General features: G+C 37.1%; 1 long non-coding RNA gene across 1 annotated transcript in view; it reads right to left on the reverse strand.

Annotated features, from left to right (window-relative positions):
• Window positions 1–331: 331 nt before the first annotated feature.
• The window catches only part of LOC115894883, a 32,177-nt gene continuing 17,572 nt past the window's right edge, over window positions 332–14,936 (reverse strand). Inside the window, exons 2-3 of the long non-coding RNA XR_004055108.1 lie at window positions 1,239–1,388; window positions 332–652 (exon numbers count right to left, since the gene is read on the reverse strand). This is a non-coding gene — a long non-coding RNA (uncharacterized LOC115894883). The remainder of the gene's footprint in view (window positions 653–1,238; window positions 1,389–14,936) is intronic.

Consider the following 14,936-nt stretch of genomic DNA (forward strand, 5'->3'; position numbering starts at 1 on the left):
CTAGATATCAGGGAGAAAAAAATAATAAGATGATAGTCTCTGTTCTGAAGCACCAGTGGAATCTATACACATATGCATATAATTATTACATTAGACAAAAAAGTATGTTCTGTGAAAGAAGCACAAAGGAGGAGATTAATATTGCCTGAAACAGCATAGAAGGCATAGGGTCAGCTCAGGAGGAGAGGCAAAATTGGTAAGAGCTCCTTAAGTAGATAATACTTGAGCAAACCTTGGATGGAAAATATAATTCCTACCCATGGATAAGGGACATTACAGGGAGAGAAAAGGGCATGAATAATACCTGATGTTGTAAAGGTATGAGGTAGAATTATTTCATACCTAAGGTAATGTTTTATTAAACCATTTACACAAATTTCCTTACTCTGATATCCATTTATGATGGCCTATTCATTATGGTAGAGACCAAGAGATTCTCAAAAGTACAGTTGCTTAAACAAGAGGGAGGTTTCCTTCTCTCTCCTGGAGAGGCCCATTGTGAGCTGGCAGTCCAGGCCAGGTAGATGTCTATGCTCCACAAGGTTGTTTGGGGACCCAGGCTTCTTCTGTCCTATTGTTCTTCTAGCCTCTGGGTTACCCTCATCCACAGGGTTGAAGCTAAGTCACCGGAATCACATCTGCATTCCTGTAACTGTATAAGGAAAAAGAAGGTGGAAGGTAAGAAGTTTTCCTTCTAAGGAAATGTTGCACACATAACCCAACAGCAAGCATCTAGTTGGGGGACTTGTGTCCTGTAGAAAGTTCAAGGAGTTCTATTACTAGTGAGAAAGAGAGATTGCATATGTGGGATAATTAAGCAGCTTCTGATATAGTTGGTGCTTAATCAGTGTTCACTGCTGAAATAATGAATGAATAATTAAGTGAACAATTAGCCATGTTTCTACATTCCATCCAAATGCAATCTAATATGGTCATCAGTAACCTCTCAGTTCCTTTTGTGAATCAAAGGAATTGAAGATGATTAGTTATGCCAGATACCTCAGTGGAGGGTGCCGTGTGTGTGTGTGTGTGTGCGTGTGCGTGTGTGTGTGTGTGTGTGTTTGGAGGTGGAGGGTGAAGAGAAAGATGAAAAACTGAACTGCCAGAGAAAGACTTGGATGTCATGGTAATAGCAGCTTCTCTTAGGAAGTATTATATCTTCTTAATTAGGGAAACAATTTCTCAACTAGAATACAGGAAACAGTTTCTAATATTTGGGACCCTGGAGTGACACTAACTGTACAATTTCTCCCTGGCAGCCATGTCTTTCCTTCATCTTCAGGGGCTCCATGTTCATTTCATGCCTTTGATCCAGCTGTTGTGAAAAGGGCTCTCCCTTCGGAGGAAGCACGAAGTGCCGCCTGTCTCCAAGTCTGCACATCTTCATTCTTTACTTGTATCGATATCATATTTTCATTAGAAAAAATTGTCTATGGCTTTGGAAGGAGATTTCCAGAATTTAAAACTGGATTCTAATTATATCATTTTATATATATATTTCCAAAAAGAAACCTCATACCAAAAATAAAATACATATATGCATGTTTAACTTAAAGCTTACAAAATTATAGTAAGTACGAATTCCTTAAATACAAGGACTCGTTAGTACATCTCATAAGTATTATAAGTATTCTGGTATAGAACTCAAAGTAGGTAGAATTGAATAAATGTGGATTGAATTTAATGGAGCACACAATTTCAATGTCATGGATTTGTGGTCATAAATTATCACATGTGAACTCTTCATACATCGTGATTAATCAATGAAGAACTATGAGTCAAAGAAAATAGGTAAAGTATACAAGTCTAGAAGTAACCATAGATGTACAGATAATTTTAAAAACAAACTAAGGGTATTGTCTTTTTATAAGTTAAGTCATTCCTTTTTCTTTCCTTTTTTTTAGTGATAGGATCTCGTTCTGTCACCCAGGCTGGAGTGCAATGTCATATCCTTGGCTCACTGCAGCCTCGATCTCCCAGGCTCAATCAGTCCTCTCGCCTCAGCCTCCTGAGTAGCTTGAACTATAGGTACACATGACTTTTTCTTTCTTTCTTTCTTTTTCAGAGATAGAGGTCTCACTATTGTTGCCCAGGCTGGTCTTGAACTTCTAGGCTCAAGCAGTCCTTCTGCCTCTGTCTCACAAAGTGCTAGGATTACAGGCATGTGCCACCATGCCCTGCTAATTTTATTTATTTATATTTTTTTAGAAACGGGGTCTTGCTATATTGCCCAGGCTGGCCTCAAACTCCTGGCCTCAAACAATCCTTCTGCCTCAGCCTCACAAAGTTCTGAGATTACAGGTGTGAACCACTGCAATTGGCTTTCCTTTCTTAGATTAAAAAATAAATACAAAAAGAAGTTCAAATATTATTGTCCCCCAATGGATTGTTTTGTGCCTTGCACTTTGGAGACCACAGTAGTCGAGAACTGGAATTAAAACAACTATTCAAAGAAACTTGAGTCATGTTTATTTCAAGGAACGAAGGAATCATGGTGGTAAAATTTTTTTAATTTTTTAATTTTTAATTGCTGCGGATACAATAATAGTTGTACATGTGATATTTTGAAACAAGCATACAACGTGTAAGGGTAATTGGGATATCCATCATCTCAAGCATTTTATCATTTATTTGTGTTAGGAAGAATCCAATTCTACACCAGAAGTTATTTTGAAAAATTCAGGCAGGTCGCGGTCACTCACGCCTGTAATCTCAGCACTTTGGGAGGTCGAGGCAGGCGGCTAACTTAAGGTCAGGAGTTGGAGACCACCCTGGCCAACATGGTGAAACCCTGTCTCTATTGAAAATATAAAAATTAGCCTGGCATGGTGGTGCATGCTTGTAATCCCAGCTACTCGGGAGGCTGAGGCAGGAGAATCACTTGAACCCGGTAGGGGGAGCTTGCAGTGAGCCGAAATTGTACCACCGCACTCCAACCTGGGTGAGCGAGACTCCATAAATAAAAAAAAGAAAGAAAGAAAGAAAAAAGAAAAACTGAGTATGTTTTTCCTAATTGTAGTCACCCTTATGGTGCTATTGAACACTACCTCTTATTCCTTCTATCTAACTGTATTTTTGTGCTCATTAACTATGTCTTCTTATCCCTCCTCCCCACTGCCCTTCCCAATGTTCATTGTAATAAGTGCTCCATCTTAGGCCAAGAAACAATGACCACAGCAGCAAGACATTGGTTTCAGAAAGAGTTTTCATTGGAACACTTGGTTCAAGTCCTAGAGCTCACAGGTCAGATTATAAACATAAAGCTACTAGAGAAAAATATAAAAGATTAAATAATCCACTAGTGCAAATAATCACAAACTGTGGGTTGTGAATGAAGAGTCAATTTGGAATTAGTGAATGGAAGTTGCCATTTAAAAAGAATATTAACCAGGACCAGCAACATTTTGACTTGGAGAGATACTTCCTTTTGGGAAGTGAAAACAACATGCATGTTAATAGAGGGCAATAAGAAAGGATAATAAAGAGAGCATTTTTATTTATGTGATTAATATATTTCACCTATAGATACAGAATTGAAATGTGAATTGCAAGTGCAACTTGGGGCATGGCCAAAGCTGAGAAAGTCTGATTTAATTGGTGTAGACTGATGAGAAGATTCAGATTAAAAGTATCTCTTTCATCTAATCTTAAAATTGTTATATTGGTGACAAATATGGCTTGTGGTAAACAATTTTGTAGATTTTTTAAAAATTACTTCTCCCAGTTCCTAACTTCTTTACAAGAACAAGATTATTTTAAAACCTTAATAATTAATATCTATTAGGTATTACGTAATTCATATTACATAACCACACAATAAGAAAACCCCTATCTCGCAAATGAGAAAATGGAAGCCTGGAAAGATTAAATGACTTGTGAGGGCCATAGACACTGGTGACACCAGCGTGGCCTACCTTCAAAGCCGTGATCGCTCCTGTTTTCGGAAGCTGTGAGATCAGGGGAAGGTAATACAGGATGTGATGCATTGTCTTCCTTAAAAACAAGAACAGAAACATAAAATAAAGGAAAGCAACAGAAAAATGTTTAAAAGACATGTAATTTGGACTTTTATAGGCTTTAAAGAGAAAGTATAATTATTCTTACCACAGGTAAGGATGCTATGAAAACCCTATAGTCCCAGCTACTCGGGAGGCTGAGGCAGGAGAATGGCGTGAACCCAGGAGGCGGAGCTTGCAGTGAGCCGAGATCGCGCCACTGCACTCCAGCCTGGGCGACAGGGCGAGACTCCGTCTCAAAAAACAAAAGAAAAGAAAACCCTTTGGGAAAACAAAGTCACCTTAGGGGCCATTGAGAACTCCTTATGAAGAGGGCTCAGCTCCCAGAACTGTTCAAGAAAGACCTCAGAAATCTCTAGGGGGCTGTCAGAAGAAAAGGTCTGAAAAGGATCTGGAGAGACTGAAACTTGTCTGCCTTGGACTTTTCTTTTGACAATTCACATCCATCTTAAGCAGAATCATTGTTTATTCTTATTATGCCAGGTTTCCTTTTCTGGTCTGCGGGTTCTCCAGGGTTTCATAGGGTAGTAGTTGGAATTTTCAAATTTCAAAAGCATTGGGGATTTTGCAAAAACAAAATATAAAGGATACTCAGCAGCACAGTTTACTTAGGAGGTTTTAATCATAATAATCTGCATAATGTATGAGAATTTCTACCTCAGCTGCCTCTTTTCTTTCTCTTTCGTGTCTGGGAAAAAGCCAGAGATTTTTTCCCTTCCTCTGATTTAAATACCTTATAAAATTTGTGGAAGCATTTTGTCCTATTCTGTCTTCCTGATTCATTTTCTGCTATAACAAGCGAAATTAATTTGCAAGAGCTGCCACTGACACAGTGTAATAAACTGGGTCATAGGTAGAATCAGTGCCACCTTATGACCCTTAGCTGTCATTACTTTAAGGAATTTGGCATGGTCCTCAAAGGCCAGAATGCAATGTGGGTTTGCATCCTATAGCTTTTGAGATCTCAGAGACTTACTGCACCCATGGCTGGGAATGAACTGCAAATGCTGATACCGGTAACTAGGTGCCAAATTGAGGTGATCAGAATCTAATCTGAGCCAAAAGGCATTTCTTTGCAGCAGGCATAAAGCAAGATCAGACTCCCATAACCCACACACAACACAGAAATCATTACTGAAGAGGTTCAGCAGCATCATGCCAGACACTGAGTTATTTCTCTACTTCCCTGTCTCACCACAGTTTCCTCCCACTTGGTCACAGATGGTAAGCGTACATCTAACCCCGACCACAGTCCCCTACTCTTATCAGAGATCTGCACTCCCCACCATTTGAGCACGATGGAGTGCATATTTCCAATGTAAAAAGAATGATATTATGATTTTCATTAACTAGTTTCCAGCTTGCATTCTTTTTTCTCCCTTTTTTCCCTCTCAACAGCGCTTCTGTCCTCTGCCCAACCCCAGCCAGAAAAGATGTTGCTACATTCAGTGAAAAATTATTAGTAGTATATGCATGAAAGTTGGTGATAATGTAGATTATTTTGTGTCATCTGCAGGCTGTTGCAAAACACTCGGCATCACTAAAATGTGTTGACCAGAAGGATGATGGTGTTGTCACGATACTGAGGTCTTTTAATTACTTTGTGACTTTTATAGCATTTAGAAAATGCAGAACAGAATATTTTCTTTAACGGTCTAGCCAAATGAAAAACTGGTTACTAATGTATATTATCTTCATCAATGAAGGTATAAAATAATAAAAACAAACAAATTAAAAATTGTTAATAAAGTAATAACTAATAAAAATAAATAAAGTAAAAATTGTTAGCATGTTTCATCCATGACAGTCATGTATACAATTTTGTGATGTGCAAAATAATATTGTAGTTAGGTATCAGTGTATATTTTTACACATACTACCTTTTTTAAAGGACTGTATAATTTGACTAAAATATTTTCAAAGAGTTAATGAAGATACAATATAGGAATTTGTTATTTCCACAAAGGACGTTTTAAATTTTTCAATGCATTTGTTTTAAAGAGGGCTTTGACCACACATGTACATTTTCTAACTTGGAAAAGTAGCTTCCTGTTATAATCAATACAGATTACTTTTGGACTTAAAAAAAAAATCAGACAAATATTCTAAATTGTTGAACTCTCTGGGTACATGTATCTTCTGCTTTGTTAAGTTTATTTACTTTATACAATTCCCCTTCTTTCCTTGCTGTAGAGCCTGTTCAATATCACTGACTAAATTACAGAAAGAACTCCAAGATCATCTAGCTCACCAACAATCACTGAAGCAAGCAAACGCTTGTTTAAAGAATCAGGGTAGGTGACGCTCTCTTCTGTTTTTAAATCATTGTATGAGTAAAAAATTATAAACGTTATTTTTCATTTAAAAATGTCTTCGCACACTTTATATATTTACAATTCACCAACAAGTCATTTGAAAACCTCTGCACACTCCAGTACTTATAATTTTAAAAATCAGATTTTATATTTTCATTTTCTTCTCCTTTCCCTAATACAGTTTTAAGTCCCACATTTTACAGGATGCTTTATCTTCCTAAGTTCTATTTTGTTTTGAACATACATGCAGAATGCTTACTTATAAAGTCATGAGCACATAAATCCAGTAGAGTATATGTGCTTAATTAAGTACTATCCTTCAGGGTTGACATATTAGAGGGAATGAATTTATTATGGATTTGTCCTAACCTCAGCAACACCCATCCATAAATGGCCCCCAGGTTGCTGCTTTTTGCAATAGAACTCAAGTTGAAGAGAGGAGATTTTTCAAGGATAAGATACCTGGTGATCATAGCATGTTCCAGAAGAAAGCAGAAAGTAGAAGCTGAGGGGAGGATGGCTCCAACTCTTGTCGGACCTAGGGGATATGGTGAGATTAGCCCGTGGGCAGTACAGGAGGCCAGCAGGCTTAGGTAAAAGTGTGCATTATAAAGAAGATAATATGAGACAAGAAACCTGGGATTAAAGTCCCAGTGAGCAAACAAATCACTCTTTTTTCCCTTTGGTTCTTCATAAAATGAGAATGTTTATATTCAGTTGAAAACCTTGGTGCCCCAGATATGAATCACTATAAGTATCTGCCAATTTTGTAAAGAAAAAATATATATGTTCTATTATGGAATTTCCCACATGTTGCCTTCTTGCTCCTAAATTATTTGTGAGACTTTAGAAAGCAAATAACAGAATATTTTCTTGGCTATTTTGGCAAAAGGAAAATCTGATTATCAACTTATGTTACCTTCATCAATGAGATCCAAAATAAAGAATACCTGGCCATATTGTTAGCTCATTTTATCAATATACAGTTGCACAGAATTTGGTCTCCAAAGAACAAGTAATCCAAGAGCATAGTTCCCTGGTGAGGGAATTCAAACCTGCTTAGTCATCTGCCTCAAATAACCAGAATATTAAATACTTTAAAATGTGCCAACAGTTCTGGGCTGCTAAAAAGCAAATCCCTAAATCATTTTTGTTGACTATAGATTTTATCTCTGGATTAGAAATGCTGTCTATTCTTTCCCTTATTAGATTGCAAAGTGGAATAACTATGTATTCATTCGATATTCATTTGTCCTCCACCATGAAATGGGCTAATTTTTAGGTATTGAGGATATAGCAGTGAAGGAGACTCAATTTCTACTCTCGGGAACTGTGTGGTGCAATTGGGATGTGGAGACAGCAGTGGGTATATGTAAGAAGACAACAGCCTAAATACGCACTTCCAAAACAAGGAGATAGATGCTATCATTCAGGGAGACACAGACAGCTCTGCGATTTATAATACTGTTAAGCACTTTAAGAGTGTTTGCTGCCAGGCACTGTGGTGCGCACTTATAGTCCCAACTATTCGGGAAGCTGAAGAGGGAGAGATCTTGAGCCTAAGAGCTGGAGGTTGTAGTGAGCCGTGGTCACTCCTGTGAATAGCCCCAACACTCTAGCCCGGGCAACAGGGTGAGACCCTCTCTCTCTTTAAAAAAAAAAAAAAAGTGTTTGCTATATGGCAGGCACAGAGCCAGCATTGTACATGTAACATCTCATTTAAACCTCTTAGCAATCCCTAAGGAGTAGGTCCTTGTTCCCATTTTACCAATGAAAAAACAGACGTAATAGCTTACCTCAAGCTACCTGTTATTTAAAGTGATTGATAGAATCAGAATTTGAACCTAGGTGCTCTGACTCTAGATGTTTTATGTACCTTCGTGAGACTAAACTGAGAACTGAAGAATAAAAAATTACCCCAAGAATGGGGACAGTAGGTATAGCAGGAATATAGAGATTAGTGGGGAAAGAAAAAAACAACCCAGAGAAGGAAGACAGCATGGTATTTTCATGGCACAGTCACCAGCAGAGAATGGCTGAAGCAGAGTTCAGAGAGAGGGAGAAGAAAGGGAAAGTTGATGAGCTGGTGGGCTCATACTGTGCACGGGGCCTACTTACCAGCTGCTGCTTCACACTCCTCCACTGTAGAAGGGAGCCCTGACGCTGGGTGTCACAAAAGGCAACTTATGTAAGTTGTAAAGTTCTTTGTTTTTGATGAAATAGTAGTTTTTTCCCAAAATTTTTGTTTTAGAGCATAAAAAGACAGTACAACTGGCTTAATTTTTATTTTATAGATCATAAAGCTAAATTTCAGCATGGGTTAGTGACTTTAACATTCTGATTAGAGAGTAAATTCAATCTAGAACTGATGTCTTTCCTTATCTCCTGTTGTCTTTTCACTCTACCATACAACTATCTTATTATAATACATTTAAGGCTGAATATCTAATTTTTAGAAACACTATGTTTATCACTAAAACTAAAGTGCCTGTTTCCACTCCCAGTCCCTCTCCTTTCCTAGCACAGGTGATGCCAGATTAGCACTCCTAAAGTACAATCCTCTGCACGCTGCTTCTTTATTTCTATGTAATCATACAATAGTCAATTACGATCAATAAAAATAACAAGCTTTTATACTGAGAGAGTATGTTATTTTCATCTCACTTTATTCCACATACTCACTAAATCACTTAGGAGATAATAAATACATAAGTAGAATATATTTCCTTCCCCACAGAGTTGATATTATTATATTTTTTTTAGATTTTGGCACTTTGTCACAAATTTGGTTTTATCAGAGAGTTCAAAGAGTGCTTCAGAAAATAAGAAAACAAAGTGATTCCTTCCATCATTCTGTATTTTCCTTCTGATAACCTTCACCTATCAACTTAGTCACCATTTAACTCTTAGTGATAGTTACCTTTCATCTTATCTCTACAAATTTCCTTCGCAAAAAAAGGAGTCCATTTGTCTTGTAGATAGAACTAGTTTTGAATGGAAATACAAAAGAAATGTATTGTGTTCTTACATAACATCTACAGATACTGACTATGTCAAAAAAGAGACAGTTTGAAAAAAAAAAAATGAGCCAGTATATACTTACAAATTTTAAGAATGATTTTATAAAGTCATTTCCATTTAAAATCTGCCTTTACAAATTTTACATGTTTGTAAAACATGGTTCATGTTTTTCACAAATGAAATTGGAGAAGTCTTCCTCCCAGGCACTGTGGCCCAAGGAGTGTGTGCACCTTAGCGACTTGTGCTGCTCTCAGTGACAGCCTCTATAGTTTGAGAAGCCTTGTGTCCTGGGAGCCATGGCACAGCCCCTGGGAAACCCCTGTGAGCTCTGACACCCAAAACGGAGGGCACCCATGGATCTATCTGCCTCAGATTCCTCTCAAGGTATGAATGGAGACCCCAGGTGTCAACTGCCCCAAACACTAAGTTCAGAAACTCGATCTCAGTCAGCCTCCAGTGTTTCCCACAGCCTGTATGTGATTTTTTGGTAATCTACTACACTTAAATTTCCTGGACATTTCTGTGCTCCCCCAAGGGTATCACAGTACTGGATCTCTTCTCAGTTTCCATGGAGAGCAAGTAGAAAGCGACATCCTTCCCATTCCACTAGTCATTGCAGGCTATTCTCAAGGGTTGCCATTCACTAATGCAAACTTGAAAGAAGCCATTAACAAAATGGCACACTACAATTTAAACATTTAAAAACATTACGCAATTCATCTGTATCAATGTTTTTTGTGTATCTGAAGTTTATATAACTTGAGATTTGAGAGATAGCTGAGAAAAAAAATCTTATGTTTATTTAGACATGAAACATTTTTTTTTAATACCAAAGAATGCTGAAAGTCAGAGAGTTGATACTTGAAATAGTTAAACTTGCAAAGAGACTCATTCATTACTTTTCAGAGAAGAAAATCTTCTTAAAGCTAAAACATTCAATTCTTGGTTTAAGTCCAAAGGTTCTGTTCAGTTGTTTTGAAGTTACAGGGAAAAAAATGTACTTTTCCTATCGTACCCATTGACATTTTTAAACAAAAATAATTCAAAGATATTTAAACAGTATGACTTCAAATGTCTGTGGTTAATCCATTGCGGAGAAGTATCTGTAGGAGAAAAAAAAAACTATGAAAAAATAAACTTGGAGTTTGATCATGCTTTCAAACACTGGAATCAAACTAAAATTCTTCTAGGTTTATAATTGTACTATCAAAGTTTGGTTTATTTTTAACTAAAAGAGAATATGGGTTCTTGTATTGTATTTTTTAAAGTATTTTAAGGGTAAATTAAAAATAAACTATTTAGACAGAATAAATAGTCACACAACAGAGAGTTCTGTTTCATTAATTCTGTAGAATTAATATGTGATCTTCCCCCATCTATTTTTCAGTTGTAATTTAAACCCAAATTCTATTCTGAAGTGGTCTAACATGCATAATTTAGTTTAAAGGGATGACTATTTGGTACAACAGCCCAGAGGTAAAAGCTAACACATATGTCAGTGTTATCGATGTTTATGGTTATTTAGCCTCCTGCATTCAGGGACAATAAAAAATAGGTAGGATTGAATTCTTGGGTAAAATACTTTATGTCTTTCAACTTCCATTTCTTTATCTGTAGAATGGGGGTAATAGTAGGATTATTATGACTGTTAAAAGAGGAGATATATGTAGAACAGCATAGGTAATATCTGAAACACAGTGTATACTTAGGAATTGTTAGTTTCTTTCAACTTTCCCTGAGGCATTCATTAATGGAATTAAAAATTATAAAATATCAAAGTAAAATTAGACTTAATAGCTGATGTGAAACAAATTTTTGTAATAAATTCATTTACTCTCATTTGAGTCAATGTCTTTTTCAAGTTGTTCTTTATACACTATTTGTGGGTGTAAAATCAACGTAGTTGATTCTGACCAGAAGGGAAGGGAAGAGAAGGTAAAGTATCAGAGTGTATCACACATAGAAGAGTGGTTTCATTAAATTTTCATTTCAGTTATGCATATGGCCTGTATATGTATTGCAGAGTAGGTCACAATTTAAAATGTATTTCCAACTAGGGGTTACCATTTTGTTTTGTTTTTTAAAGAGAAATATTGCATTATCTGTTATTTCTATTCTCACTAACATCTTTTTCTATTTTTGAGTTCACAAAATATATATGGAGATGGCCTTAAACATGCCAATGTTCAAAAATTCACTGATTCATTTTAATCAATTGAGCACATTTTTCAAATGAAAGAAAATATTCTGTCTGATCACATACTATAATTTTTTGAGCCATTACCAATTATGAGGCATTATGCTATCCACACACTGTATTCTTCAAAACTGCCTCAAGAAGTATTGCTTATTCTATTTATGTTACAATGAGGAAACTGAGTCTCAGGGAAGTGAACTCAAAGCCAGGGCTAGATTCCAGTTTGGTCTCACTGCACGCCCAGGCTTTTCACCACCAACCCATAAACACGCTCCCAGGTGGAACAAAAATTGTGTGGCTTGGTCAGTGGACAAATGGCTCCCACGGCTCTTGCTGAGTGACAGACATGGGAAGGAATGCACCACACAAAGGAAACAGTGCTGAGATGGTAAAGAACGCTTCTCTCACAGAGCAAGTTGGGTCTATCAGTGACTAGTTTAGTCATAACACAATTTAGCCTTTTAAAGAGGCAGAATTGTATAAATACAGTACAGGAAGTTCAAAAAGTAATATTTTAGAAACCACATTCTTTTCTCCAGAACAGACAGCACAAAAGGTTCCATTCCCCACATTAAAACACTCTGTCTTCTCCTTGGGACACAGTGAAACGTTTACTAAGAAGTCTGAACAGTCTTAGGAGCATGAACCCTGATTTTTTTCCCACTGTGTTCACAAGAGCAATGGATTCAATGGCAGTCCAGGACTCTGAAACAGCCTGTTCAGATTTCTTTGCTCATGCTCAGCTAAAATGAATCACTTTAACTAAGTATTGCCCTGCTTTGCAGAATGGTATTCTGACATTGCTAATAGTTGGCTCAGTTGAGTTGACCACAATAAGAGCTTTCTCCAGACTGAGAGAGAGCCAATCAAGCCCTTGTGAATGTCAGCATTTAGTTTGGAGAGGGATTCAGATCCAAATTTTAAAATATAGTAAACACTCTCCAAAGATACATTACAACAGGCCAGCTACTGAAAGCTGTCATAACAGGGCAATTGTGGAACGCCGGATGAAACCTAAACTTTGTATTATACGAGAGCATGCTATAATGGAACTTCTTAAGGGGCTTTTCACAGTTGCTACTAAAGAATGTCTTCGTCTATTCCTTTTTCATTTTTTTGCTTCCTTGAAGCTAATAAATTCAAATCTGAATCAACTTATTCTTATATGATATTAGATGGTCTCAAAAATGTCTTCTATTTCAAAATTCCTTCCTTATAAATGGTACGTACTCAGCAATAAAATATTATAAAGAGCTTTTAGAAAGTACTGTGAGAGTCACCAAGAGGCGTGCTGCACTTGGGCCCTGTGTAGCACTGCCATTGACAGAAGGAGAGACACTCAGAATGGCTTGGGAGATTGAATATAAACAACCTCCACGTATCTTGAATTAACATTCTTTCTAACAAATAAAACTATTGCATAGAATTCCAATCAAATTGGCCAAAGCCACTATATTTAGACTAGAAGCAACCCTTTAAATCACTTAATTCATATTCTGCTGAAAAGGGTAATTCTCTATTGAGGAACCTATGATTTATCTGCTTTTTAGGAATCCAAGAAGAAATAATGATCTACTTTTTAATAACAAAATTTAGACTATTGACAACCTTTCTTGCAACCACCTCCCACTCCCCTTAGCCCAAATTTCATTTATAATTGTATACTTAAGACAATAACACCATTCAGCTCATGCTTTCTCATACTGAGTGTAGAAAAAGAATCCTAACAGTTTTAAAATTATTATATTTTATGTAATATTTTGGCAGATGGTCTCAAAATCATTTCTATCAAAGTTCATTTTCTGTTGATTTCTTAAAAATGATTCATTATTTACATATTTTTATAGTTCTTTTATTGGGTATAGTTTCTGACTGTGTAATATAGGCTCAGTACAGGAAAATTAGAGAATAAAGAAAAAAATAGAAATGAAAACAAAAAGCTCCCACAACTCTGCCATGCATAAGAAATCACTGTTAACATTTAGGATTCTATCGTTACAAAATTAGTTTCAATGCATATATGCATGCATTAAGTTTTACAAAATGTGTCATCATATAACATATACACCCCCTCCCTCAAAAACTATCAATTACAATTAATTGCCTTTGTTATCAAAAATTGTTCAAAAATATTTTTGACAGTTACAAATTTTGTATTCCTGGAATGTGTAATAATTTATTTTATTATCTTATACATTAGGCATTTAGGTTTCCTCCAGATTTTCACTATTATAGTTTATGCTGCTGGGAATATATTTTATACATGCCTTGTATTCATTATTTCTTTTTTTTTTTTTTTTTGAGAAGGAGTCTTGCTCTGTAGCCCAGGCTGGAGTGCAGTGGCGCCACCTCGGCTCACTGCAACCTCCTACTCCCGGGTTCACGCGATTCTCTGCCTCAGCCTCCTGAGTAGCTAGGACTACAGGCGCCTGCCACCACACCCGGCTAATTTTTTATATTTTTAGTAGAGACGGGGTTTCAGCGTGTTAGCCAGGATGGTCTCAATCTCCTGACCTTGTGATCCACCCGCCTCGGCCTCCCAAAGTGCTGGGATTACAGACGTGAGCCACTGTGCCTGGCCTTCATTATTTCTTAGAGGTAGCATTGCTGTGCCACAAGGACAAAGGAGATGTTAAACGTTTTGTATGTGTTGCCAAATTGCCCTCCAGAGAACTAGAAACAATACCTTCTTCCACCTGTTTCATTGCAGTCTGCCACATTGGAGGTTCTTATTGTTAGGTGATCCCCAGTGATTCTCTCCTCTCCCGTGTGGGCTGCACATAGTAATTTGTTTCTAGTGAGCAGAATATGGCAGAAATAATGGGCTATGGCTTCAGAGATTCAGTAATGAAAAGACTGCTTCTGTCTTGTGTGCTCTCTGTCTCTTTCTCAAATCACTTGAGCTGGGGGAAGCACAGTGCCGCGTTGTTGGCAACCCACTGAAAAGGTGGACAACTCATCACCAGGAGCTGAAGTCCTGACTAACAACCCAGAGGGACTCAAACTTGCCAACAACCATGTACATGAGCTTGAAGACAAACCTGCAACTCCAGTCTGACCTTGAGGTGACTGCAACTTCACCAGAAGCCTTGAGCCAGAACCACCCAACTAAGCTGTCCCCAGATTCCTGATGCACATCACTGTCGGAAAGAATTTGTTGTAAGCTGCTAAGAAATGGGGTGAACTGTTAAACAGAAATAGGCAACAAACAACCATTTTTCCCATCCTCACTAATTTTCATTTGAATGCCTTTTACCTAATAGAAAGGTTGAGTGAGGTTTTCATTTGTTCCTTGATCACCTGTAGTTCTTTTGTTGAGAATTATCTGTCATCACATTTTCATTTTCTCTTATTAATTCACAAGAACTCCTTATGTATGGAAGGTAC

Source organism: Rhinopithecus roxellana, chromosome 2, assembly GCF_007565055.1.
Source record: "Rhinopithecus roxellana isolate Shanxi Qingling chromosome 2, ASM756505v1, whole genome shotgun sequence".
NCBI classification, from domain to species: domain Eukaryota; kingdom Metazoa; phylum Chordata; class Mammalia; order Primates; family Cercopithecidae; genus Rhinopithecus; species Rhinopithecus roxellana.